Here is a 27,982-nt window from a genome sequence, read left to right as displayed (position 1 = left end):
AGTAGACAAAGCCACTTGAAGACTTGGAATGCCTATGGTTAGGAAATCATGATCTTCCTTCAAAACATGAGTTGACACAGCACATATGGCTTTGTGCCAAAATCATATGGGTTAATCAGAACCTGACCAGTTAACTCGAGTCCCTCAGCCTGCCACTCTGCTCCCCACACTTCAGAAAAATATATAATTATATACTGCATGATTCAGTATGTGTTTACAACTGAACAATTGTTAAATTGACTATATTGTCCCTTGAACAAATTTCTAACACACATCCAATTTATGATTCATCTTAAATTCAGCGGTTACGCATGATTTATTCAGTCCTACAGCCACGATATTCTCCGTGGCGTAACTGCCCTCAAAGGTGGTGTGATTATTAGTCCATTTCCTGTTAGCTGGGAAAACTTGGCATTTCTCTTTCACAAGAGATTCACCTACTTGCTATTTCTGCCCAGCTTCAAATGCTTACCAAGTTTATGGTTTCTGAGCCAAGAAATTGAATGGGATGTGGAGTGTAGAGAAAGATCCTCACCACAAAGAAGTCTCAGTATCATTTGACAGCAGCATGAAAAACCTGCAAGAGTGATTTCTACAACTCCTCAGCAGACCTTCCACACAAAACAGACAGCCTGATCTATTGCAAAGACAGATAGTCAGAGATGTAACAGATCTGATTTAGCTTCACACACCAGAATGGACAAAGAACTCCATCCGATCACTATCTGCACTCCATAATGTTTTGGTACTTGGACAGATTACAGGACAGAACAAGCTACAGAAGATGCCATTGCCAAAAAAACAGGAAAAACAAGACAGCAGCACCTCCTCCCATGACATAATACCAAGCCTGCTATCACCAAAAGAACCCTCAGAGTTCTGGGAAGTTTTGCTTTGTCTGGATGATAAACATTCATATTAGAAGGACAAAAATCCATATTACACCCTTGGGCTGCATAACAAAGGCAAACTAGCAGAAACTTTTCCTCTACAGGCCTACAAACTGAGAGGGAAGTGATTCACAGCATCATCCTTCTTTCCTTTTCTTTGAAGAACATTCCTACATATAGCAATGGAAAGTTAGTCAGAGTGAGGACATACACAGGTACTGCCCATGTACAAATTTTATTTGCTGTATTGGAACAGAACCAAGCAGAAGGTCACATTAATCTCTGAAGCCATTGCCCAGAGAGGGATTAAGTGAAAGGAGAATAGAAGGATAATATAACAGCAATCCTTGAATCTTTTATTCATACAACTGGCCCAAAGGGAGTTAGACCAGCTAAAGAATGCATCAAACTTTGCTGCCTTCACAATCAATTTGATGATACTATGTACCACAGCTTAACTCTGAACTGTTACTGCATGGAGACCCAAGAATACAGTAACTACAACCGCCTCAAATAAACAGAAAAACCTGACACTAAAAAATATCCTCCCTTCAAAACATTAGAGCTCAAGTTTTACATAATCTAGTCTGCATACAATGTACCAAGTTTCATCCTTTCCATGTATGTCTAGAACTTTGACAACAATCCAAATTTTCTTCCAGTCCTGACTTTAGTATTTCATTTTTTATACTTGCAAGCTTAAAAAAATGGGTATATTATTTAAAAAGCATTACTTACATTTTCAGTATATAAATGGCATTAACTCCTAGGAGAAAATTCAGCTTTTATGAAAAAATTTTCACAAATGTGCAAAAAAATCCATGGGCTGAACCTCTTCAACTTCCATTTCTATCTTTCATTGCTAGCTAAATACTTTGGAGATTATTCATTGATACATCAACATAGAAAAATCATAAATGCAACATTTTAAAAATACAACTTGGAGAGTAGTCTGAAACAGATTTCAAAACTTTCAAATGTTTAACCAATAGTTTCAAAACATCCTCCCATAAACTTTGCTTACAAAATACTGAATTTGAATGAGAGTTTATCAAACTGGACCAGTTGTACTGGTTTACCTCAAGTTGCATACACACTTAACCTGAGAAAAAGCAGTAGCAGCAATCAATGAGAAGCATCAAGTGTTCACCACTTATAGAAACACCCAATTTGGTATTAGTGTAAAGATGCAAGGAGGAAATTAAAAAAGGAGGGGTGGAAGAAAATTTTATAGTCTGGAGATGGAAATCTTAGAGACAGGAAAATGTATTATCTCAGTCCACATGGGAAGTGATCCATGGGTTCCTCACTGTGCACAAAAGCTGGAACCAAGACTTCATCAGAGAGCTGAGAGAGAAGAACAGAGAGTGTGCCTGCACTAAAGCACACACAGGCTGTTTTAGCCAAGGAAAAAATACCAGCTTACAGACAAAGGAGCAGTCAGGAACAGAAACTTTCACACAAGAAAAATTAACTGATAAATTATTATAGATACCAAGCCTTGCTGGCAAAATTAAGGGATTCGGTGGACCATTACTAATCAATTCCAGAAGAAAAGTACTTTTTCCTCCACAAGTTGCTTTACCACTTGGTTTTACACTACTGACCTTTTTTCATCCATGTACCTAGACACTGTATTAACCCAGTTATTCAGGGGAAATAAATGTATAGAACCATTCACAACCTGCATTTTTAAAGGTAGAGATTAAAATTTTGAGTTTTGGCAAAACTTTAACTGAAGACAGCTGGCATTATTAACTTATACTTTGCTTCCTACCATGATGATGAGTGACTTCTCCCATTTTCTAGGGATCTTTTACAATAATTACTTGCATAGAGGTTGCTTAAGGCTTCACCCTTGATTTTAGATCATCAGTCTACAAAGAGGTAATAAAAACCATCCCAATTTCTCCCATTGGTAGATGGGAATGGAGAAAAAAGGAAGGTGAAAGAAACCCAAAATTTCCCAACCCAGATGTCAAACACACTTTACAGCTGCTTTATATACCCAGGAGCCTGCTGGTGACTAAGTAGAGCTTTTTTCACACAGCAAAATCTGAACTCCACAAATTCTTTGAAAAGAGCTGGAAGACTTTATACTTTGAGGCTCCAAAACTATTGTAAAAAGCAATAGCTCTTTTTAGATGCATATTACTTCTTGGCACAAACTTTGTGTTGTTTGTTGCTAGTTTTTTTCTAACTGGCATTTATAGCCTTTCACTGAAAATACATCATAAGCCTTGAAATGAATGTTGTCTACATTAAAAAAAATAAATATATATGTATAACCTATTAAAGTCTAGACAGGCAATAGTTTCTCTTCCATTTCTCCAAAACCACTGAAGAGGGAAGCAGAACATGCTGATTTTGCATCAGCAGCAGACTTCCCAACCAGCAGTTCATATTACAGTGAAAAGTTAAATTCTGTGATCTTCAGCTCTTTAATATTCTCAAAGCAAAGACAACGGGTGGGACAGAATCGGTGATAATTAACGTGCATATCAAAGAGTTCAGTTCATGTCAGGTACAAAAATATTTTCTAGAACATTGCAAACTGTATTCTGCACTGTGCAAGCACCAGGGAAATTGCCACATATCACATTAAATTCAATTTGCTGATTCTGTTCTGCTCACTAATACTGAGCAGTTGAAGACACAAATTCCTTCAATGTCTGACAATCTCAAAACTAAGGGCTTTGTACTGAAAAATGCTCTGTTCACCTACTCTGTGGACAGCCAAAGAGCACACACAGCACACAAAGTAATATCAAGAGAGTACAAGAATCTAATGTTGAGGGAAGAAAGACCAAAAATTGCCTCTTACACAGCATGTCCTTCCCTTCTTAAGTAACATGTTTCTCATCTGTAAAAGGAATCCAGTTATTTATGTCTCCACAAGTTGGTTTCTGTTGTACTTTTCATGCAATGCCATTTAAAATGACAATTTGCTTACATATTTTACCATTTTACCTAGTAGTATATTTTCACTTTCCTGTTCAACAACTAAAACTACAACCTAAACTGTGATATCACCAAAGTGTTCCTTTCTCTCCTTTCTTCATGAGCAGCTATTTTACTCTTAAAGAGTCACATGCATGAAAATTAATTCCCCGAATTCCCTTGACCATCCATCATTTATTCCCTCCTTGAGCAATCTGAACAAAAGGGAATACAGATTCCAAGAGACAAAGGATGAAAACACCAGGAAGGAATTGCAGCTGGAACCAGACAGCTGTTCTTCTCTGAACATCAAGTCAAGCCCATCTGCTCACACATGAGCTTCAGAGGCAGATCACAAAAGATTTCTTATTAAGTTTTTGGGCTTTTTTTTAAAAGGTTTAAAGAAGTTCTCAGTTTGGAAGAGCTTCCAATTTCTGTGGTTTCAGAAACTTCAGCAATGTTTAGTACAAGAACTAAACTGGATCAGGCCAGCTCTCCCATCCCCTTTCCTGGCAATCACCAGTTTATTGAGCTCCTGAGCTCAAGCTGCACAGTCAAATCTAATAGTCACTAATGGTCTCTGTTCTGTTAACTTCTCTAATCCCCTTCTGAGCACATTTACACTTTCCCCCCACATGACATTTTGTTCCAGTAACACAGCTGCAATTAAGCAGTTCACAAAGAGTATTTTCTTTTGTTTGCTGTAAGACAGCAACTTACTTCTCAAATTTCACTAGAAAAGAACATGCTAAAGGTCTTGAAGAATCCAGTCATGCCTCAAAGTTGCCTGACTTTTACTAAACACCAGTAATTGTTTGCAGCTATCAAAAAGAACAGAAAATGGTTTCTTCCAACAAAAGCAATAAATCTTCCAGCATACTGAATATTTTCTCTTCTTAAAGAATTGCATGGATATGGAATTTCAAAATTATTATAAAACCATTTTTAGGATTTTCCTTAGTATTTTGTGACAAAACAACAAAAACCCAGCTTAAAGTTTTCTTCCTTTACACACTATATTCCTCAAATACACAGAGGATAGAACCAGGTCAGAGATGAAGGAAAAGCAGAAAAATTATTCTTACCAAAACTGTTTGGCAATAGATTGAAGCAAACTAATGTGATACAATAGTATCAGAAAAGATCTAAAAATTAATAATTTTTTAAAAAGACAATTTTTATAATGCATCACACTTCTGAAACACCCAAGTCTTGTGCCAATCATGGTGAGCACACACATTTTAAATTGACATAAAGGAGCTTTACACAGCTATTTCAGTAATTCAGTTCTACGTGTTAGCCCATGTGCTTAAAGCTCCGGGCTGATTTGGCTGCTCCATGTTATCCACACATGTGATAACCTAACTGCAAACCACTCAATAAATGAGTCTATATTTCTGATGAAACAAACTTTCAGCACTGCCAGCTAGCAAATCTTTTCTAATCAGATAATCTTTAAATTCTTTATTAAGGTCATTCAAGGGATTCAATGACAGGGCACACTATAAAAAGGAGCTGTTCAAAATTTAAGGTTCTTTACTATTAGCTTGATTGCTAAGCCTTGTCCGATAGCATCAGAAGAAACTTCTTTCAGGAAATCTAAGTCTAAAGTTTTGGGGTTCTTGAGAAACTTATAGCATATATTTTTTGCAAATCTTATTAAATAGATCACTGTAACAAGACTTCCCAGACAAACTTCTTATTTTCAGAGTCTGAACAACCTTACAAATAAAAAGGGGTAAGAGGATAAACAGTTCTAAATAACCTACAAAAAACCAAGAAAACAAACAAATAAAAATCACAAGATAGAAATCAGGTAATTATTAACCCTTGAAAACCTTAAACATAACCACTAAGCTGGGAACACCAAAAGTACTTGCAGCTATGAAGGCCTGAAAACTCATCCCAATCTTTATGAGGAAGAAGCCTCGGCTCAAAGAAGCCTCCACCACCAGCACACGAGATAAGGACATTTTTGCAAAGCCCATAAATCTGAACTAGATAGAACTGAAGGTGTGCCAGCACATCTTGAATGAGCCCAACCCTTTCTTTCTGCCCCCACTTCTTTACCCCACCTTTCTTTTGTTCCAGACTCTGTGCTCCTCCAAAAGGTAATGGTTTTCTATCAGTTTTCACAAGCTAGACCTAGGTCAAAATTTTCCAGGTGCTTTACAGGTATTCTTGTTACCTTACAAAATAATTTCTTCCTTTTTCAGATACAAGCCATTTGACAGCCCACAACTGCTCTTCTTGTACAGAGCACTGTTAATTTATGGACATACAGACACGTACTGCAATGTTCTGTATCAATAAGGATGTCAATAGCATTTGCACTCCGCTTTCAATCCACTCCAATTTCCAGTGAAGTTAGTAGGGAGAGCCTCATTGCTCTTCAGGGTGTACCAATTCAGACACCAACCATAAATGTCAAAGTTATTTTTATGGAAAAATATCATCAAAATTTAAGTTTTCCCTAGACTGCAAGACATTTTTTTTAATATTTCAGTGGATTCATTAGATGCGCTATTATTTTTTGCTGCCACTTTCTGTATAGTTTTCTAATACTAATTAATAAGTTGAATGTTTGTGCAAGTGTTTCTGAAGCTCTGACTCTAATGGTTAAGAGGAAAGCCCTTCAGGTGCAAGGCAGTGGTCTAAGAACACAAAGGATGATTGAAGTTACATGAAAATTCTAAAATACAGAGTCTATGAAGGCTGGATAGAATCTCTTTCCTCCTACAAACCTACCCAAGATAAATCCTTTACCAAAAAGTGCACAGGGAGCTTATTAACAAATAAATCTCTACATAATGCATGCATACAGGCAGTACTCTCTTATTTTCTAAATGTCAAATTAATGTGAAGAAGTCCAATTTCAAGAGTTAGAGAAGTTGAGAGCAAACTGGCTTCAGAAGAACCAACAGAAAATGCACCTCAATCACTGAAAAATGGTTAAAACATATTAAGGCACTTGAAAGACATACCACAACAAATCCTCTGAAGGAGAAACCAGTACTTATCACCTGTTGAAGCATCCCATTTAAGGAAGTTACACACAGTCTTTAATTAGGCTGCTGGAAGGATAGCTCCACATAAACTTAACCACACAATTGCCCAGTCAGTGACACATCCTACAGAGATGTCTCTCCAAGCACCATGCGTGCTGTTTCTCACTGCCATGAAAAAGCCAAGCATAAAAGCAGCACTTGGACCATCCTATCGACCACTTGCTTGCCTGGATTCAAACTCCCAAGTTAATTCACTGAAGGCAAATACAGCTTTTGCACTGACTTGAGAAAAGAGAGCTATTATTCCACTGGTCATAATCCTAAGCACTAGGAGGGGATTTTCTGACTTTACAGTAAAGGTACTAAAGGGCCAAACTTCTGCTCCATTTCCCTTCTCTATCTTTTCTCTGTTGAAACATTAAATTCTGTGAAGAGAGAAATGGGTAAAATCAGTAATAGCATAATGCTGGCCCTTGATGAATTGTGGTGAGAGAAGAAAACTTAGCAAGATATTTTACAGCACTGATACCCTGATAAGCAGACTAGGTAGAAAAGTTAGACTGTCTATGTATGACATGGTTAAATATCCACATGTTTCATTTTTTCATCCCTCTATTGCTTAAGGCAATATCCAAGTCCAAATCTATCACTATTTAAACCAGGCATGACTTTGCCAGGAATCATAACTACTTCTAACAACTGAAGTTTCAGACTTTAATTTAGCTCTGTCTTTAGTCATTTATTTCATTTTTTAAAATAACAATATATAGAAGTGGTTAGCAGAAAATGTCAACAGTCCCAACAATAAAGATGGAACACATTTCAACACTAAAGAAGGTTGCTTACAAGTTTGAAATTTTGTAGTTAATATTTCAACAACAATGTTCTACAGGGTAAAACAGACAAGGTTTTATGAGTCAAGTCCCATTACCTTTCCCTGGTGACCCTAAGAAAGCCCTGGAACCATGTGCGTCACAGGTTTATTGGGGTGGGTTTTTATTCCCTCCATGTAGCCATTCATGTCCATCTGAAAACTGAAAAAAACACAGTGCAATATGCCCATGCTATTGAGATGCTGAAGAAATTAATATTAAAAGGGAAAAATCCTTATCTGAAGCATAAAATTAATCACTGGGAACCAATTCCCCTGTGCAAACAAGGACATAAATTGTCTATACCCCTAGAGATTATGAGATAAACCCTGTTCTGTCTGCACTCAGCAATAACTTAGAAAACCTTTGCACTCAGTTCCTTGGGTTTTTTCTCTAACCTTCTAACAGGTTTTCTAAACCTTCTCTTTCTTTCTAAACCTTCTCTAACAGGTTTTGAGGGCCTGCCCACTACATGATTAGAACACTGGCTGTAACTTGAATAAAAGTAAAAACAGACTATAGAACAGACGCAAGATTCAGAGAAGCTTCCATCTCCAAGCATGCAATTTTGCTACAAAAATTGTTTACATTAACAAATCTTTATGCCTTTCAATGCCAATTCTGAAACGGCATTTAAGTCAACAAAAAATGCAACAATTTCAACAACATTGGCGTAATTGTGCTACTGCAATGAACTAGTATTTATTGTCAGTTTCATACAGCACACAGCATGGTGCTAAGATTCCAACACACAAGGATATCCTGGAATGTGCCTGGAAGATTACTGTCATCTGCCTGCTAGAGAACATCAGCTGCACCTGTATACATATACAGAGATAACCAAAAAAGCTTTAACAGCTGCTGTCAAACTAGATGTGAAACACACAAGAACCTAGTAATTCCACTGATTTATCCAGCTTTCACCATGATGAAAAGCGCATCAAAAAATCAGGAATTCGTATGCTTCAACACTCTTCTCCCCTCAACAAACAAAACTGGCTTTCAAGGAAAAGTCTAATAGGAAAAAGCCTCTTAAGTTCTTTTACTTGAGAAATAAACAGGGGTGTTTCCTAACAAGCTCAGCATCAATTTCAAGCTTACAGCACAAATATAAGTTACCTGCAACAGCACTGCTCAAGAAAAATCACCCATAAAGACTTCCAGCTCCAGATCTACTTTTCTAAATAAGCCAGACTTCAGATACACCATTTCCAATGTACCCCTCTGCACAAGCCTGAAGCCAAGTACCCACACTACATACAAATACTCAGAGAAGATGTCAACACCACATGAAAGCCATCTTCAGATTCACTTTCAAAAATTTCAGGCGGCTCTATAGAATGCTCCCACCCATATTTCTCCCACAGATACAGACAAATGCTCTTTAGGAAGACATCCTCCAAGAAACACACATACACACACAAAAATTTAGCCAGAGTTGGACAAAGAAACCATGATACCCCAGAAAACCATGTCTTTCTGCTGACAAGGCAGAATCACACAGAAATTAAAAGTCTCAAAGTCTGCTAAAAAAGCATGATGTTCTTGACAGATTAGTTCATTAAGTTTGTCTTCAGTTCAAACTTGTACACTTAAATTTTCCTCATTTTTAGGTCAGTCAGTTCTCCCTGAGCTTTAATTTTAGCTGCAAAACAGGAGAAAAAGCTTTTGTCCCTTTTCCAAGTGCCCCATCTCACCAAATTTAATGACCAATTGTTTGAAGCACAAACCAGGAGCTAACACAGCACCTAGTCCTAAATCTGACATTAATTACCTTACCACCTGTAAATCCTTAATAATACTCAGCATCCTGCAAAACTACAGTGTTCCCTATAAATACCAGCAATCAAAAATCAGCAGTTTTAATACAAGGTCTCCTGTAATTCTTGACATAATACTTGCAGACATTTCTGTGGCATATTAAATTTACACATAAAAGATAAAGGACAAATGAAACCCTGAGAACAAAGCCTTCCCACATCTGTTATTCTTTCTAGAGTGTCACAACTGGAGCAGATCTCTATCCTAACCAATTGGATTTCAAATTCACAGGACATATCATTGTCCCAAGGCAACCTACTCAATTAATTGCCTTTTATGAAAACATTTTAATAGATAATGATGCACAAAGAATATGCCTGGTTCCTCACCAAGTATTTAAGTGGCAGAGGACAAAGAGAAGCCCAGATGAAATAAAAACAGCACCAAAGAGTCGTCTTGTGCCCTTCCCATCTGTAAATGCCAGCTTCCTTCTCTGTACTTCAGGAGGAGGTGGGGCTGGGAAACACTTCTTTCAGAAGTTCCACCCTTCTTTACAGATGCACAGATTTCATTAATAGTTAACTGGCGACATACAACATTAACTTACCCTGGTATTCACAGCTTTCCATCCACGCTTATCCCATGGTAAGCGACAGCTTGGGGCAACTGCTTACCAATATTTTCTGCACCATGACACCCTACAACAGGACTTGCTTTTCAATCTTTTAGTCTCACTGACTAGCTCGCTTTGAAACAGTAAAATTCCAGTCAATTTTTTTCTGTGAGCAGAGGGACAAAAAGTGACAGACCATTGAGCTGATAACCAATGCTCCTTCCAAAAATGCAGCAGTACCTAATGTTCTTAGCTTTAACAAACTACTTGCAAAATCACTTTGAGTTTCATCATAGTGGACTAAAGGTTCTAGGCTTGTCACACAAGTAAACTGGAAAGCCCTTCCAAGGAAAATCTTAAAGAGCTGACCTTACTCTTGTTCAGGTTAATAAGTCTTCACAGGTGCTCTGGAACAGCCACTACAGAGGCTCTTGAGTACAAGGTGTCCTTCACTGTGAAGAACTTTGAACAAGAGAATGTCAATACTAACAAGGCCCTCTGGGCCATAATGTCGTGTATTTCAACATATAAATATTTGAAGCCATTCAAGTATGGCAGCATTCAGAGACCTCAGTGATAAAGAAGAGCTTTGTGAATCTGACAGGCACTTCAACAATAAACTGCATTTAAGAGTCTGCCCAGTCTCATTTTATCTAATTACTTACCTCCCTTGCAGGAATAGCATGCTATTAAGGTTTGCTGATTAAGATTTGAAGGCACTTGGAAGATTTATTGTACCATACAACCACTAATTATTATTGTTCATACCTGCATTTGGTTGGGAGAAAAATAGCTATGTGCCAAATAATTTCTGTTCCAGATGTAAAATAAAAATATTTGCCCTATTGTGCTCTTTAAGAAGTGAACAGCTAAAAGACTGCATTTTTACTTTCAGGCTTTCTCTGTGACAGTCAGTCTGTATGAACCATATGGCTGAAAAAAATCCCACCATCAGGATAAAAAAAAAGCAAAGACACTACAATTTCCTGCCACCAGAACAGGTAACATTTATGCCCTGGTAACTACCCACTCTCAGGAATGCAATCTCCTCCCTTTCCTGGACTTCTTCACTGCTTCCCTTCAAGGCACTGAAAATGACAATGCTTCACACAAGTTACAATGCTATGCACAGGTTAGCACTGGTCATGATGAACAGTCACAGCGGTTCTTTACCACTCATCCACACAGTCCATTTTTACTTTCAAGGGCCTCTGAAGCTGGATATAACTACTGGGTCACATCCTTTCACCAGGCTCTGTTATCCTGGTGAAAAATACATGCAGTGTAGTCACTTATGCTTTAACAGTCTGCCCAATCTTCTCACACAGATACTTCCTCGCTCCTCCATCCACTCAAATATCCTTGAGCCTGGGGTTCTCACAGCCTTCAATTCCACTCAACAACAGTCGTGGAATTAAGAGGCTTTTTTTAATTAAGCTTTTAGAACAACACCCTGTGATACAGCCTGTCTCCTTTTACATCTGGCATATTTGAAAGTGTTTACTTTGACTGTACCTTCAACTTAAAAAAAAAACCAAGCCACCACACTCTGATTAGGAAAAAATCAATATAAAAGCCCTGATCTAAATAAGGTTCTTTTTTTATCATGCACAGCAAAAGGAAAAAAATAGTCCAATTATGGAAGGAATACATTGTGTGCCTTTCCACTCACCAAACACTGTTGTTAGGTTAAAAATGAATAATAAAGTATCTTTAAAAGTTAGATTGTATATTTTTCCTCTTTCTTGCTGTCATTCTCTTCTTTCCTTCAATTACAGCTTAAATTCTAGAACTGTTCATGGGAAGACATGCTTGTTGGCAGGTAAAGAAAAGACACTCCAAGTGAAACACATCTGCTGCATGTGAAAGCTGAACAGATATGTCCAATTGATACCATTAGGAGTGGTAGCAAATTCTGTTGTAACTGCACCACCAAAAGATCCTCTGACTAGATTTACTCTTTCCTCATCAGTATTTCTTGCACAAGACCCAAACTGTTTGTTTTCTCACTTGTACCTCTGTCGTGGCTGATTCTAACTTGCAGAAATGTCTTTAGATCCTACTTCTGGCCATCCAAAGACAGACAGGCAACATTCGGTCAGAGGCCTGATGCTCTGATGTGAACAGCGACAGCAGTCCTGCTCAGGAACGGGCACCAAACGTCATCCTTTCACCAACCTGAGCCCAAACTAATGACCTGGGAGGCATGACACCTCGGAATGTATATATTCAATGACAGCTTTCTCACATGAGGTTCTACCCTCAGGAAAATGTCTGTGCATTGTGACCCAGTTTCGCTGCACAGTTTCACAAAACACGTCCTCTTCCCTGAAAAGGTTTCAGGAACTGATCACGGTTACTGCCCCAGCTAGTTCCACATGCAAAGACTTTCATATTCCCTTCTCCAAAACTCACACCTTAATAAGATGGCTAGACACAGATTACCTGCAACCAACCTTACAGTTTCCATGTCCTACATTTACTTCTGATCCTACCTACAAAACCAAACCGGTTCCCAAATGTTTCCCCAGTAAACAGGAGGGGTACGGAACAGCTCCTGGCGGTTCCCTATGAAGTCACTGCCTTTGTTGTTTTAAACATGCAATTTAAAGAGAATGACACAATCTAGAATATGAGAGAGATTATCCTGCGGTCTGCGGAGGTGTCGATTGCTAGGAGATAAAAAGCCAATGAAACCTACGCTATTTCTCATCACCGGCCAACAGATTTATCCTTCATTTCTGCTCCTCCAAAAACGTTAATGAGGAAAAAGTTTCCTCTCTGTTAACAAGTCCGAGGGCCGCGGGGGCTGCTTTGTTTGGCTGGCGCAGGCAAACCCGAGTCCTTCTCGGCCGGCGGAACGTGTCCCGCTGCTGCCGAGCGCCCAGGCCGGCCCCACGGCACCGGGGCTGCGAGTCCCGGTGGGAGCACCACCACCCCCCCGATGCGTGCGGCCTCTCTTCACCTCTCCCGCACCCCGCCGCGGTCCGAGAACCAAAGCCAGGCGCTCACACGCCCACCGGCGGCGGTCCCTCCGGGAGAGCCCCCTTCCCTCCGGGAGAGCCCCGCTCGGCGGAGGCCGTCGCCGGGATGGCTGCCCCGCTCGGAGCGGAGCCGCGCACCTACCGCCGCTCTGGAGCCGCCGTCCGCGCTCGCAGGGCGGCGAGGGAGCCGAGCAGCGCGGAGTTTCGCCCGGAGCGGCCGCGCAGGGCTGCGCTGGGAGCCAGGAGCAGCATCTCCTCCCCGCCGGCCGCCAGACAGACCCGGCGCGGAGAGGGCGGGAGCGGCGGCGCTCCCCGCCCCGCGGCTCCCTCCTGCCCTCCGCATTCCCTCCCTCCCTCCCGCTGTGCGCGGCCGGCCCGCAGCCGCCCCTGCCGGTGCCCCGGTACCTGCGGGTTCGCACCGCCGCCGCCCGGCCCCGCCGGCCCGGCGCTCCCGCTGCCCGCTGCGCTCCTCCGGTCGCTGCCCCTCGGGGCCGCCAGCAGCGCGGGGAGGCGGGCGCGCACCGCCCACCGCCCCCGAGCGCCGCGCCTTCCTCCCCTCCCTCTGCCTCCTCTTTTCTCTCTCTCTCTCTCTCGGGGCGGCGGGGAAGATGCTGACACACGCCCGGCTCCGCCCGCTCCCTCCGCGCCCCGACCGGCCCCGGCCCCGGCCCCTTCCCGCCCTCAGGGTCCGACCAGAGGCCCGCGGCGACTTCAGGATTGACTCGGGACCTGGCTCTCCTGGGGGCGAGCTTCAGCCCCGTTCTTGGCCCCCAAAGGCGTTTTTTGGTTTTGTTTTCTTTTGGTTTTTTTTTTCCTCGGGGGTGATGTGGCTGCTCCCAGACCTTGGCTCTTCAGCTGGAAGTCTTGCTCCGCAAACGTGAACAGAAGCCTTAATGCCAAACACGGCCGATAGATCATAGCTGTCAGACAAACTTAGGTGAGGGAGAAGGTCCACTTCAGGAGGTGAAAAGTTGGGGTGGGTTGCCCTTTTTTTTTTTGGACTTCTTTTTCCACTTGTGCGGTGGGATTAGAGCTTCCCCGGTGGGTTCCTCTGGAGTTTTTGTAGTCGCTCCCTCCTCTGTGGAGCCAGACTGTGGAGGAAAATAGTCACGAAATAGCACTTTTAGTCTCAAAGAATAATGTCACCAGAGATGTGGCCCCAAATTTGGGCTGTGTGGAAATGAACTTTCAGAATGATAGTCTGGAGGAGTAATTTCTGTCTGAAAAAAAAAATAAAATTGATTTTAAAACACTGGGAAAACAGTTGCTTTAAAGTAAATAAAAATGTTTGACTGTAACCGTTTCCTAGTGAAATACCAATTGCTTTGTCTTAGCTAAAGTATTAAGGCATAAAAGCATAAAAGTCAGTCTGCCATAACTAATAGTGTCAGGGACTTTGTGTAAGTCATAACAAAAATAAAGATGAGTAGTAAAACTAATTTACATAGTAAGAGGCTACCGTAATCTGAGAGGTTGTTAGTTATGTAATTTAAATATAATTTTCTTGTAGTACAAGTTCTTTAAGTTGATAACTATCTACTTGCATTTTAAGGTGAACTGACTCTATTGGTATCCACATTTCCAAAAGGAGCCCATTTTCATCCCTGTACATTTATACATTCTATGGCACCTCCTCTTTCTACAGGTCACTGTCTCACTGAAAGAGAGTTTTTAATATGTGTTAATGATCTGTAATGGATTTTATCTTAAAACTCTGTTTCCACACTTCAGATCAATTCACAGTAGCCCTAAGCCATGCCACTATATATTCTGTCTTCACTGTATTTGAAGGTAGGACACAGAAAGAATTCCTCATAGGAATATGATTTTTTGCAAAGGTATATAATATAATATAGGGTATATATATACCTCAAGGGAACAGAATGAATGAGGCAGGACTTGGGGATGTGTTAAAATCCAACCTACATAATCAGGCAATATTGTGTACTTGTACTAGAATATGCCTCTGAATATAGAAATCTCCTCCCCAGAGAGTCATCTCCCTTAAAATACTGTAAATTTGATTGTAATTTACTTTCCTCAAAAGAAGATTTATTTCCTTGTTCTTCATTCTCCTAATGAGCATCTGTTTGGGACAGCATTTTCCTTGGCCTTGTCAAATGTATGTGAATGCCTTAACAATTATCTCATTAGACTATTTGATTATATTTTTAATTAAACATTTCAACAAGGAAACTTGGAGCTTAGGATCAATGAAAAATATAATTACCATCTTCACCTACTGTGCATTTTACAGGGATGCAAATACATGGAAAACATTGCCATAACTTTAGAAACTTCTTACATCACTGACTAAAAGAAAGGCAGCATGTTGTGCACAAAGACTGATGCCTTGGAATGCCTCCACTGTGGGAAAATGAAATGGCTTTTGTCAGTGTGGTGCCTCTGGATTTGTTGTGAACACAACACATTTACTGCAGATTGACATTCCAGCACTTAAGAGATTCCTGAGTGTGATTTTTTCCTTAGCTGTTCCGAGGAAGTTTCTATGCTAACCAGAGTTGCAAACATTAAATTTTCCTCTGAAGAGATTGTCTGGCAAATAAATGTCCTCCAATTACTTCACCAGCAAAATCTTGCATCATTTACTTATAGCTTATGTTTAATGCAGTGCAACTTTACTTAAGAAAAAAAAAAAGCCAATTTATATTATCTACTGTTCGTGTTAAAACTTCCTTAATACAAAGTTGGGTCTCTACCTATGCCTAAACTGGGAGATTCAAGAGCACCTCCAGGTTCCTGGTTTGGGGTGCATGTCTGGCCACACCTCAACTGTGTACTAGGACAAAACCTGTACATAAACTGGACAGAATCAGCCCTTAAGCTCAAGAGTGTGGGCAACTGAGAACCAAAAATTGTGTGGCCTGCTGCAGTGTACATGTAAAGGTCAGTTTAGAGGGAGACTAAGTCTGACAATTCAAACTTTGTGACTAATGAAAGCCATAAAAAAGAATAAAGAAAAAAGCCCAACATAGGTGCATTTTACAGTAATTCACACACTTGGCCCAGAAGGCACCTTCTGTTTGTCTGTATTAGATGTTGTCCTTACATTATCTAAAAGATCCTAAGCAAATTACATGAGTGGCTCAGAAAGAAGCAGCAAAAGGAAATAGCTACCACAAAGATTAAATCTCTGGGAAATATTAAGACAGTACAGTGACTGTCTGGGATTTTCAAAAGCGACAATTAATTTTGGGTGTTTCCCTGGTTTGGTGCACAAATGGGGACCTCCTTTTAAAAAAGTACAGAAAAGGGGTATCTGAACTTTGGCAGCTTGATATGCAGATCCTTTTAAACTACTGGCCATTTTATGTTCTTTGGCTAAGTGACAATCAAGGGATAGGGAAAATGCTGCCTACAAACATTTGATGAGGCTCAGTGCCAGTGGGAGGAAGTATTTTCAGTCCCCATCTGCAATGAAATCTATTTGTAGGCTAGTGCCAGTGAAGTCTGTAGTGCTCCTGTTGACCCTATATCAGTACTGCTGCAAAGAAAGAGGCCTGAGATATATTTGGGAGTATCTTGTAGGTATTGGTATCTTGTAGGAAAAAGAAAAAAAAAGGAAGTTCACTAGGAAAGTAGTTCTTACACCAAGACTTTTAGCTCTTGAGGATAATCTTCAAAAAAATCTAATTTACAGGAGCTAATTAGCTCTAGATACTTAAAACCAGACTGGTTGAAATAGTAGTAAATATACAGTAGAGAACAATCTTGCCGGGACAGAAACTACTTGTTCAAACTGGTCCTCTCTGCATTTAAATTTGGAGTCTATCTTAATGAAGGTTTTGTTCAGGAATATTACAGTGAAGAGTTAAAACAGAGCAGCGGAAGAGAGACATTAAAATGTATAGGGAGAGTAGGAGAAAAGGACTTGTTTTCATCTGAGATTTGAAATGAGATGAAGGGTCACCAAGGCTGAGAAATACACAAAGGCTGTCCCAGACTGCAGTCTGTTTGGAAGAAAAGGCTCTCACATCAACAGTAGCTAGATTGTATGGAGGGACAGACCAAAGTCTAGACAAGTTGCCAGGGGCACAGGGGGGCACAGAGAAAAAAAGATTTTTTTTTTCCCAAAATTGTAGTGTTTCTATTATTTCTATAATTCTATAATTGATGACTCTCTGCTGACCAAGTTGTAAAGGCCAGGCATTGTGGATTTTGAATATTCTTCTGTTGTAGCTCTCCAGCATCTACAAGCAGTGTGGTTGTCTTCAATTCATTCCTCTTGCTGCAATGCAACATGGCATCATCCTGTGTGCAAGTGAGAGTACAGCTTCTGCTGAGAGCCCCATGGTTCCCTCAAACAGAGAAGGAGTGACTTGTACAAATGGCAGCTTTATATTTGGCTGTGCTCTTCAGTACTCACAGGTCAACAAGAAATGTTGCTAATCTAGTGGTGAATTCTGTGATTTGGGGGTCATCCCCAAATTTGTTTTTGGGTTTGGTTTCATGCAAGGAAAGTTGCACAATGACAGTTTGTGTAGGTGGCTCTCTGCAGGCAAACAATCCAACATTTACAGTGTGTACAGCTTTATTACTCTTCCCAAGCTGTTGGAATTCCTCAGGCTACGCACATGAATTTTTTCTGCTTGATCAAATCCCACTTTGCTAAGGTGACAGAGATGACAGAAACTAAGTTGTTCATATTCATCTTTAAGGATTGCCCGGTTTTGCTATTTTTGACTAGCAAATATGTGCATATTCAGATGGGTGATCTTAAACCTAACTGGAAGGGATAGGAACTGCATGTAGTAATTGCAGTGCTTTTCTTTAAAAGGTAGTAAACCCAGTAAAAGTTAGCAAACCAAATTAACATAACTCAACCCTCTTTTTCCTAACTTTTTTACCACTGATTGTTGACATCTGTAAGATTTTTTTTTCCAGTTTATGTCATGGGTAGCATTCACTTGGGGACATTGGTTGTAGCAACAGTGTAACAAACTCTTGAGTCCTGAAAATTGTGCTCAATATTTTCTTCATGTTTTTTTTTATGTTCCCAGTGCCATCTTTACAGAGGCAGTACCAGGGTCCTTGCATTTCCTAGTAGCAGCCAAAGGTTTATAAACAAACGTTTGACATTACAGATGATGAAATATTGCAGTAAAGGTTAAAATACCTGTGGATGAAGAGATAATAATAAGATAGACTGATACAAACATCTTGTTGAATCATTAAATGCTTTGGAAAACCAGCAAAAAGAAGTTTGAAGATAGACTCCCAGAGAGCATTGCAAGAGAAACATAGAATTAAAGTAGAATCCCTGTATAAACTACTAAAGGAGCTATCAAAGGGTCAGAAGAAAACAAAAATAAGAAAATATGTCTGATGATATAGAAATATTGTACTCGCTGTAATGGTACTTGAATTTATTTTCGTACTCATAAAAATCTCTTCTACCTGTCTGAAAATCACTTAAGGGTGTCATCATTCTCCACAAGAGTTCCACCAGCATTATTCCAGAGTAATTATATTGAAATCTGTGGAATTAGTCCAGTTTTGCACTGAAGTTACAGTGACCATAATCTGACTGTAGGTGACAATTACTGTGACACCTACTTACTCTATAAACCATTGTAATTTCTATTTCTATTCACATTTGCCATAAAAAGCTGTGAACTAATTTGACCAAAAAGTTGTCTTGTGTCCTATGTAATAATAAGGATTATTTTAATATACTTGTTAAATTTTTTTTGTACAAAACTGTGCTTTTAAAAGCTGTGTGCTGGGATATCTGAGGATAAGTTTGGTTTGACTAGATAAAAAGCTGTTTTTTCATACTGAAGGGACTGAGTTCCACCTAGAAGTTAACCTTTTCAAACAGTTGCACCCACTGAGGCGGATTGCTTTTAATTTGATTGGAATAATAAGCAATAATAAGTAGTGCTTATGCGTTTGTGCAAGCATTTTTTCCAGGATTTTACCTTGCCTTCTTAATTGCTTATTAACACCAAGTTTTCATGGTAATTTTACTCTTTTTTTGCAAGTCATTCTCAATTAGTTTTGCTCTCATGGATTTAAAATCAAGTGTCTTTTAAAAAGAAAGAAATACTTTTGAAGAAGATAACTCCTCCCACAGAGTGGGTGGCATCTCTTCATCCTGGTGAATTTTATCTCCAGGAATACACAGGTCAGCCACTCTAGCCGACTTCTGTGAGAATTTCATGTGAACAGCTTGTGAAAGTTTCACACTTTGGTGATTAAAAAAATTATATTGATTAATATAATTATGTAATAATTTTTGGACAATTCTTTCCAACTTCCACTTAGTTGTGTCACACTGCTTCTCTTAGTAATGTTTTACTGCTTTGTTACTGGAAAGCATTTTTGAAGTGTGAATCAGATGGAGCAGTGTGACGGACACTATTCCTCATGCTTCTTTTGTACTATGTATTTCCACAACTTGAAACATAAACAGATTTTCTAAAAGTTATTACCCCAAAGAGAAATTTCTTTAGTATCTCCTGGCCATAAATTACTTTTAGAACAAGCAGAGACAGGAAACAATTTGTAACAGAAACACGCCCTTGGAAAAGTTTCTCACTTCTCAGAAACAGGTCATCCTTTAATCCCTGTGAAGGAAACACTTGACAATTGGGGTGAAGTGTTAATGAATTGCTTAATTTTCAATTCTGCCTTTATAGTCCTAATTATATATTTTTATGTATGCCTGATAATATTTTGGCTTCTGTAACTCCTGCCTCTTGAAGCTTTCAAAGCAGGTGGCTATATGGGATTTGCTAAATCTCACAACACATGGAAGAGTAAAATTATCCACATTTCAAAGAAAGAAAAGCTGAGGCATTCCTTGACATATTCAGGGTTATGCAGGAAACTTGGTGCAAAGTATTGACTTGGTGTAAAGCTTTGGCTCCCAGTCCCACATTCTTCCTCCAGAAGAGCTGGTAGTCAGAAGGAATCAGACCCTTGCTCTTCTGAAAGGTTTTCTTCTGGCTACATATAGCAGTAGTTAATAATCTATTTTCACTTTACTACCTTCCATAGTGAGTCCTGTATATTTTTTTAATTTAAAACATGCCCTTTTCTCCCTGCAACTCTGCAGATTGTTCGGTAGAAGACTATCTTATTTAAATTTCAAAGGGCTTCTTTGTAAAGTACTTCCTTATGGTGGAACCACCACTATATGCTTTTAAATAAAATCTTTACTCAGCATGTTTAGAAATTACAGGGCATTGCACACAAGGAGCATTTCAGGCTACATTTGCAAGCAAATTTAGTGTGTACAAATGCAGTCAGAGCATAAGAATGTTGTGATCTTTTGAGTAACCTCTGCTGTTCTGAAGTTGCCACTCTGGCTCCACACTACCTAATGTGCATGAGCCACCTAAAAACCAAAGAAACTGTATCTCATTCTTTCTGTTTGGCAGCTTGTATTTTTAAGAACCCAAGCACAAAATGTACCACATGTCCTTATTTATCACATGACTAATTACAGTCCAGCTGCCTTATACTCAGGGAATGCATCTTATTATGTCAATTACAATCAGGCATCGTAAGATCCACACAACTTTGGCTGAATCCATTAATAGGAGAAATGCAGGGTGAACTGAAGCAACAGCATGTGGTACTTGTCTCTTCATAGCATCATTAAACCCACAAGCACTTCAAACGCCTTCTTTTCAAAGTTAACCCCAGCACTCCGTGCCATCAGTGAACAGGGACAGAAGCATACAGCTGGCAAGAGGAAAGTCTGCTGACTCCAGTGTCTGAAAGGGACAATCTGTGACATGGTGTTTGGGGGATAAGAAAACACAGCCACCCATGACATAGTCTCTGTCTTTTATCACCACTGGTGTTAAGAATAATCTAAATCTAAAATAAAAGAAGCTTTTGAAAGTGTCTAAGTAGGAAACAGGGATTCTTTCCTGTTTCTTGAGCTAGGATTTGACTGTATTTTCCACATCTCAATGTGATATATCCCATTACATGGAAAGAGAAAATAATAGTGCTCTAGGGAAGGCACACTTACCATGAAAGCAAAAAATGCTGGAGGGATATGTCCAAATCATACAGCATGCCATGACAGCAAATCATAACCACATTACCAATTTAAGATGGAGGGGAAAAAAAAAAAGAAGTTGTCATTAATAGAGTGCTTTTATTACTTGGATTATGCTATTGCACAACTACAAATAACACTTATTCCCCCGTGATCCATATCATAGTCTTGGTCTACCTGAGGTCAGAATTGGGAAACTGCCATTATTTACAGAGAAAAATACAGGCATATGTTTGTTCACAGCATATTTTCTGACCCTCATGTACCAAAGGTCCATCGAGGTGCACCCTGACAACTTCAAGGACAGCAGACTAATAGGAAAAAATATAAAAATTCAGTGTGACCAAATCTATCTCTAATTTACCTGAGAGTTTAAAAGGAAGCCTAAAATAAGAGGATTAGGCTGTACTATTGAATCAAACCCTTCGCTGAATGTGACTGGAGAGAAGTCACTCTTCTATTACAGGAAACTCTCAGGCTTCAATTGTTTCCTTTACAACTTTTAGATAGACCCATTGTCTCTAAGGCTTATCAGGCAGAGATTTAAACAAGCAAATTTAGCCATATGTTCTGCACATTCAGGAAACAAAATATGAAAAAATATATTTTTCCTTTCTTATTTTAGTCTTAGTGAAATTATCATTGCTAGATAACTGTGGGAATACGTTAGGTATGAAATCACCAGAGGAGGAAAACCCCAATATTTTTTAAGCTGTATAATAGTGGGAATAAAAACACCTTATGGAACTTATTGAACAACTTATTGAAAATTATTTTCTCTGAAGATCACTGAAAATTTGCAGAATTTATCTGTTCCTAGAGAAAAATATTAGTATTTTTAAAAATAGTTTTTTAGATTTATATTCCCTGCTGGCAGGGCTGCTTTATTCCCATATGAGCAGTGCATTTTCTCTAAGAAAGCCTGAGAGGTTCCAATATTGTAATTCTTCTTTATTCTAAAGAGAAGCTGACACGGCATTACTCAATTTTAATATGAATCAAAGGTCTTTTTGACAGTAGGCTGGTCAGTGTCACAATATTCAACAAACATACCTGGATAGTGGAACAAGGCTGAGAATTGGAGCTACATCAGCTCAAAAGTTTCTGAAGTGTTTAGCCAGAGAGGTCTGTCCTCTAATTTAAGACTTCTCTGCACGTAAACTGTGAAATTTTTTTTAAGTGGTTTGATCAGCAGTTGTGTAAATAAACATGAGCCTGTGTACTTTGGGTATTCAGTCCTTGACATTATTCTAGCAGTCCAAGTGACTGGAAACCCGAGCCAAATGCAGTGGTTGCTCTTCCATGAGCAGGCAACCCAAATTTGGGAGGTAGAAGTACATGTAGATGGCAAGTAAGAAAAACCAAGATTTTCTTTCTTGTTGGGCCTTAAATTGGAGTCATTTGAGTGTTGCTATGCATAAGATGTTACTGAGAAGAGAGGTACTTACCAAAAGAAAACCAGGGAGGACCAAAGCAGTCCATGATGTAGTTTGGAAAAGGGAAAAAAAAGGAATCAAAATTTCACTCTGTGGGCAAGTATTGTTTAATTCTCAAATCCTTTGTGTTTACGAGTTGTTCTTTCTCTTTCTCGAGCAAAAATTAAGAAACAAAGCAACCTGTATGGGGATCTTAAACACTAAATACATGAGCCATCAGCAAATCAGCAGTCATTTGAGTTGTGCACATTAACTTCCTCTCACCTCACTCCAACCTACAGCAGGGGTTTCCTGTTACATCCCTGCAGCTCAGTCTCCTTCCCTGGTGTAAATTGATATGGTGCAGGAGACTTCACTGGAGATAAAGGACTCCTAATAGTGCCCCACATGCAATGTCCATGTGATCTGCTCTTGGAACCTAAAACTTCCCAGATCCAGGGAGGTTACAGTTCTGTGGCGTGTCCACACTCTTTCTCCAGGAGTGAAGATGAGATGACTCTCGGTTGCCTTCTTTGCTCAAGTAATGCCTGCTGCTCATGGGCTTGTCATTCTCTACAGACTTCTTTCATCTTTCGACTTGAAACATTCTGTATATTTCCATCCACCAGCTCTTCTCTTTCCATCTCTTTTCTGTCCTGCTCAGTCTGGGAGTTACTTTCACCAATGGTGCAGCATCCACTTTATTTTATACAGAGAAGATAAAATTTCAAAGCTTTTTTTTTTTTGTTTGAAGTGCATTAGTCTACTCCAATGCCATTTGTCTTTCTATCTAATACTTCTGATGTTCAAATATGGTATGAAGCATAGGAAACATAATAGGAATTATTCTGTTTTAGAAGATGGAATTCAATGTGGTTTTTCTCTGAAAGGAGATATTCCAAGTGAGTTAATTTACTGATGCTGCCACAAATACACTGAAGGCAATGGAGTTGCACTGATTAGTTATGCCTGCTAAAACTAGACTGACATCCTTGTTACCATTGATTATGTAATTATTACTCAAGAAGGAGCTCAGAGGATATTTTTTATGACACGGCTGGAAAGCTTTCTATTGTGGAATACTAGCAAAACAGATATCCAAAAGCAGGTATAAATGTACTTGCCCACTTGTGACTGCCTTAACATTTCAGGTACTCCTTTCTGCCTCAGAAACATGCTTTACTGCAAACCTGTTCCACAGACACTTCAAGTCAAGTAGTTAAATGTTAAAAAAAAAATCTGAAACTCTGCTGATTTTGTTCATTTTGTCTTGGGAATGTTGCAGACTGCAATATATTTCTTTACACAAAGGACTGCAGCATCTGATGTGCATCTGTTCTGGTCTGAAGGAAACAAAGCAGCAGCTCCCTTTTCACCTTGTTCATCTCTTTCATTGTTAAAGCAAATAATGAACAAAAGCAGATAGTCTCACAAATGGATTTGAAATGCCATTTAATCTTTCAGTCTAATATTTTGCTGTCTGCATGACTAGGTGTTTAGCCTGGGTTATATTCTATATAATGTTTCCAGTACTTGCAGTGAAGCTGCACTTTCTTGGCACAGGTAGCACACCATTAACATGAATGCTGTGACCAAAACCTCAGTCTCCTTCCAACTCCAGAACAGGCAGCTTTCAGCAATAACCCCATGGTCCTATAATGATGTTTAAATAAGCAGAAGGTGTAGCTGAAATTCCAGTACTATTCATACAAAATATTTTCATGGCTGTATTTCCTCTGTACCCTCCTTTACTTTTGTTGTAGTTAAATTTACCTGCATTCTCTTGCTAGCTTCTGCGTGCTTCAGCATCCATAAATGAGTTAATAACAAATCCCTTACCTCTGTGTCTCCATTCTGTAGGCATGCAAGCTAACTTTTTATAATTTATAATGAGTTGATATCCAACTTTACAGATTCTTAAATGCAGGGAGGTTCAAGCAAATTTATTTCAGACTATGTGCTGGATAATAAAAAAATTATTTGCATCATCAGCATAACAAAGTACATTAATGTACATCTTAGTGTTGTTATTTGCAACCCCTTGGACAATCTCTTATTTCTGATAAAAACAAGTAGGGAAGAGGGAGGTGATTGAATTCCTGCACATGATTTAAGTGGAGTGGTAGCCATCTCAGGAAGTTTAGCTCCAAATGTTGGGGATTGAATTTGCAACTTGCAACACTCTCAGATGGTCTGTTCTGATTTGCAGCACTTCTGACTAAGAGAAGTGGGGAATCACAGGGTGCTGTGGATAATAGAGCCATTATGCAAATGTACAGCCTTAAAGTTGTGCTGTTTGCACCAATAGTTTTGTAAAAATCTAATGCAAATACAGAATGAATTTCAGATTTCCCTCAATAAAACCTGGCTTAATACCCAGGTGGTGTTGAAACTTCAGCCAACTGTTGGAAATGCTAGGCATTTCATTTATATCTAGTATTCAAACCAAAATTACAAGAAAACAAATGACCAAGATAAAATATGAAAAAAACTTTTTTTTTTTTAAACTGAGAGTACCTTTCTATTTCCATTCTAATCAAATCTCTCATTGAATAAAGTCACAGCTTTGTAAAAAATGTATTTATGAAGAATGTCTGGAGGAAAGACAAAGTGACTTCTGGTTGTAAATGGATTTCAGTAGCTAAAATAACCCAGTTGTAATCAAAGCACTGGACTAAGTATAGGCAACATTTTTATAGCATTCCCCAAAATCAAAGCATTTGAAAATAAACAAAACAGAGTTAACCCTGGCAGTAAATTGTTTTCGTCTTCAGCATATTATTCAATCTTCAATTGTCTTGTAAAGGAAGTGGCTGAAAATATGGTATCATGGCAAATGTTTACTACCACCATCCAGAGTATTCCCACAGCATAGAAATTGACTATATCCAGTATATCTACATTGGAAAACAAAGTATTTTTTATTTGCTTTGCTGTCTTCTGAAGTGCAATTGCCAAACATAGCTGCACTTCATTTGATTGCAATGATACCCTTGCAAAGCAGGGCTTGAGAGGTGAAAGTGCATGAAGGTCCACATTATGACTGATTTCAAAGACTTGCTTTTATTTTAAGTCACATAAAGTTATTAATACAGAAAAATTTTTAAATCTAGAGCCCCTTTTTGGTTCTTTCTTCTAAAAAAATATAATTAGTTCAGGATGGAAGACACATGTAAGTAATTTTCTGAAATTATTATACTTCTCTGAAAATCTGGTGGTGGTTGGATTGCAGGGAGCAGAGAAAACGATGGAGCTGTCAGACTCATGCACCATACTACTGTAGAGAAACTGCATTTAACTCCTTCTCACACACACAAAAAAAAAATCAGTCACAATCAGTTAAAAAGAAAAATGAGGCAAAACCGTCTGAGCTGCTATTTATTTAGTTACATTATAGAAAATAATTACACTTAAGCCTCACCTGATAAGGAGTTTCTTTCTCAGCCTTCATCTCTGTAGAAGGCTTGACCTTGATTCTGACCTTGGTCAGCCAAGTCTCCTCTTAGACAGTGAAGGAGGAGTTTTTGTTTGAAGAAGGGATCCTGAGTGAGTAGTGTTACTGAAGGAGAATGTACACATGAGATCTGAGGTGCAGAAATGACTGCAGCAAGTACCTGAATTTCCCTTTCTCACTGAGGTTTTAGCTCTGTTCTGCTGTGGCATCCATAACTGAGATAAAGAGGAGACTGTAATGCATCTCACTAGTGAATACTGCTCCTACAGCATTTTGTCCTGAAAGGGCAAGACAAGATTTTAGTGCGTTGAGAACATGGAGGGAAAGAGTTAAACTTTAAAGGGTACTTTATAGGATACACCTCCCATACTTTTTCACTGTCACATTAGTCCTTTTAATTGCTATTTTAAGTCCTGCTCAGTGGAAGAATAGTAATTTTCTTTCCCAGCCTTAAGAGCTGCCTGCCTTAGTCTTTTAATTTTGAAACTCTTTGGATGGGTAGGTCAGAACCATGCGAGTTCGTTAGAAGAGGCCTCCCACAGGCAGAGCATGGACTAGTTCTTAGCCTGTGTGACAATAAACATTCCAGTTCCCACTACTGAGCCTCAGGAAAAATATTATGTGCCAACTGAAGCAAAACCTACAAGTCAAATTATTTGGCATCAAAGGCCACAACCACCAAACCAGCAATTGTTCACAGAGCACCACAGAGAATCAAAGAACTCCTGCCATGCAGAGGGATGATAGGGAATCCACTCCTTCTCTTCAGTGCAAAACGATCACACCTGTATTCACACAGTGGGACAATGCGTTGGCCACTCCCAGCTCTCCCTTTTTCCTTACCCTGATGTACATTCCTCTGTGTACCCTGTGTTTTAGGGGTAATCCTACACATGGTTACAAAAGCCTAAAGCTCCAAAGCCACAGGTGGCATTTAACCAACTTCTGACCTTGGCTGAAGGTGAAGTTCTGATTTGGTGTTATTAACAGCCACTTGCCTACAGGGAGACTGTTTCCCATTAGCAGGTGTTGTTTTGTTCATTATGCTCATTAAACTTGGTATTTCCTAAAAGAGTGATGACTGAAACCGGCTGTCAGGTTGTCAGGTATTTATTCATCAGTTCAAAATGCTGAACACAGCCTCAGCAACCTAATTGCCTGTAGTGTCAGAACTGTTTCCACCAGCTACTCATCACTCCAGTATATCAGTTCATTTGGGTTCATTATTGCAAAAAAAAAGCCACTGTGGTAGATGATTTTGTTAATACTACTGAGACAATTGTGCTCCTCAGCAGTTAAAAAGAGTGGAGGAAAGAGAACATAAAATATCCTCTGCATTGCTGGGACCTGGGGTCAAGTAGACACCCTTACTTCAGTGTTGTGTTGTAAGAAAAAAAAAAAGAAAAAGCTATTGTGACACAATGTTTCCAGGGATATTTTCTCTAAACACCACACTAATTGTAATGAACTGCTGCCTACATGCAATGTCATTTACTTTTCTAACTTGCCTTTGAACATACTGTGATAGAACTAACTCACACACACATAGCACAGATAAGAGGTAATTCCTGCTCGAAGAAACACCTGACAGAAACTCACTGCCTCAGACAGGCCTTGCTGGATTCTATTTTACAAAAAATTTGGTAAGGAAATATTTTTCATTTTGCTTGTTGAATGAATTGCACTTTTTCAGTTAGTGGCTATGTTGTTATTACTCCGGCTGTTCTTCCTCTTAATGATCTTCTGTGAAGAAAAAAAAGAGAGTTCTCTTGTGTGCATTTGCTGTGTTATGTACCTGTTCTCTGAACATTAACTCTAAACCACCTCAAACATCAAATCAATGACAATATGAATTTCTTGCATGGACTTCACTAGTTAGTGCAAATCATTAGTTCCTCACAGCAAAATTGCAATGTTGATGCTGCAATATTTTTTTTCTTTACTTGTAATACTTCTTGCAGGCAATGTAGCGGGAATTTGCATGTGATCATCATTTCAAATGGCTTC

The 27,982-nt window shown here is 39.2% G+C and overlaps 1 protein-coding gene across 4 annotated transcripts in view; it reads right to left on the bottom strand.

Annotated features, from left to right (window-relative positions):
* PTPN13 (protein tyrosine phosphatase non-receptor type 13) overlaps nt 1-13,561 on the bottom strand; it is a 112,078-nt gene extending 98,517 nt beyond the window's left edge. For 3 of the 4 annotated variants that reach the window (XM_084205011.1, XM_084205013.1, XM_084205014.1), the window contains exon 1: nt 13,474-13,561. The gene's annotated coding sequence lies outside the window, so the exon portion shown is untranslated. Of the gene's footprint in view, nt 1-13,210; nt 13,336-13,473 lie in introns of those variants that run through there. The other variant, XM_084205012.1, reaches the window with a different exon arrangement.
* Nucleotides 13,562-27,982: the final 14,421 nt, after the last annotated feature.

This window comes from Fringilla coelebs (assembly GCF_963513975.1).
Source record: "Fringilla coelebs genome assembly, chromosome: 4".
NCBI lineage: Eukaryota > Metazoa > Chordata > Aves > Passeriformes > Fringillidae > Fringilla > Fringilla coelebs.
The sequence above is the reverse complement of the archived record's forward strand: the minus strand, read 5'-3'. Positions and strand labels throughout refer to the sequence as shown.